Below are 917 nucleotides of genomic sequence, written 5' to 3' on the forward strand. Positions count from 1 at the left end.
TGGAGGACTGGTTAACAGATTTCCCATATTCATTATATTTATAAGGATTCTCTCCCAAAGGGATACTCTTATATATAATAAGGTTGGAGCTTTGATAAAAGACTTCCTCAAATTTATCAAAATTAAAATGGTTCTCTGGAAAATGAGTCCTCACAGGTTTATAAACATTTGAACACTGGTTAAATTTTTTTGCAGATTCGCTACATTGAGCAATTCTGTTTTCATTGAATATGTTCTGGTAATTTTGTAGAGTCAACTCCTTGGTGAAGGACCTCTCAAATGGATCCCACATAGCACTTTGTTCTTCATTTTTAAATCTCTGATTTTCAGAAATATTTGACTCAAATGTCAATCCAATCCTACTTTCAAAATGGTTCAAATAATTATTTTCAGCATGAACTAGATAACTTTCCAGATTTTCCAACTTTTCGTTCTCCAGATATGTATGTTTGACCATTTGATTTAAGCCCTTGCTTACAGAAACAAACTGCTTTGCAGAAGAAGCAGGATTAAGAAGGGATGTTTTCCAAAGTGTTTTATATCCTTCATCATTTTGGGTAGTGAGATTCATATTATGGACAGTTGTCTCAGTTTGGATATGTCCTTCATGATATCTTTCATGCCCTTCACTCTCCCCATCATTTTTCCAGTCTATCATTAAGTGTAAATTGTCAAGGGCACTATGTTTATATCTACCCACTGCCACGTTTTGGAAAGAAGCTTCTATGCACAGCTTTGGCAGGAAATTCTGGGTGCCATTTGAAGATACAGCTCATTTATCTCTCAGGTTTAACCAAAGAGTGATAAAAATGATTCCTTTCTAGGTGGTGGAGAAAAAGAAGGAAGAGGCACACCTCACATGGGAACCAAGAGACTGAATCAAGGCTGCATGGAATCCAGCCTCAGTTCAATGAAGA

The 917-nt window shown here is 36.1% G+C and overlaps 1 long non-coding RNA gene across 1 annotated transcript; it reads right to left on the reverse strand.

Annotated features, from left to right (window-relative positions):
- Positions 1 to 374: 374 nt before the first annotated feature.
- LOC145719399 (uncharacterized) lies at positions 375 to 917 on the reverse strand. The gene is made up of 2 exons (XR_014142353.1): positions 855 to 917; positions 375 to 771 (listed from the first exon to the last, which is right to left on the reverse strand). It is a non-coding gene; the product is annotated as an uncharacterized LOC145719399 (long non-coding RNA).

This window comes from Leptonychotes weddellii, unplaced genomic scaffold (assembly GCF_054177405.1).
Source record: "Leptonychotes weddellii isolate Sample4059 unplaced genomic scaffold, ASM5417740v2 HiC_scaffold_41810, whole genome shotgun sequence".
In the NCBI taxonomy this organism is placed as follows: domain Eukaryota; kingdom Metazoa; phylum Chordata; class Mammalia; order Carnivora; family Phocidae; genus Leptonychotes; species Leptonychotes weddellii.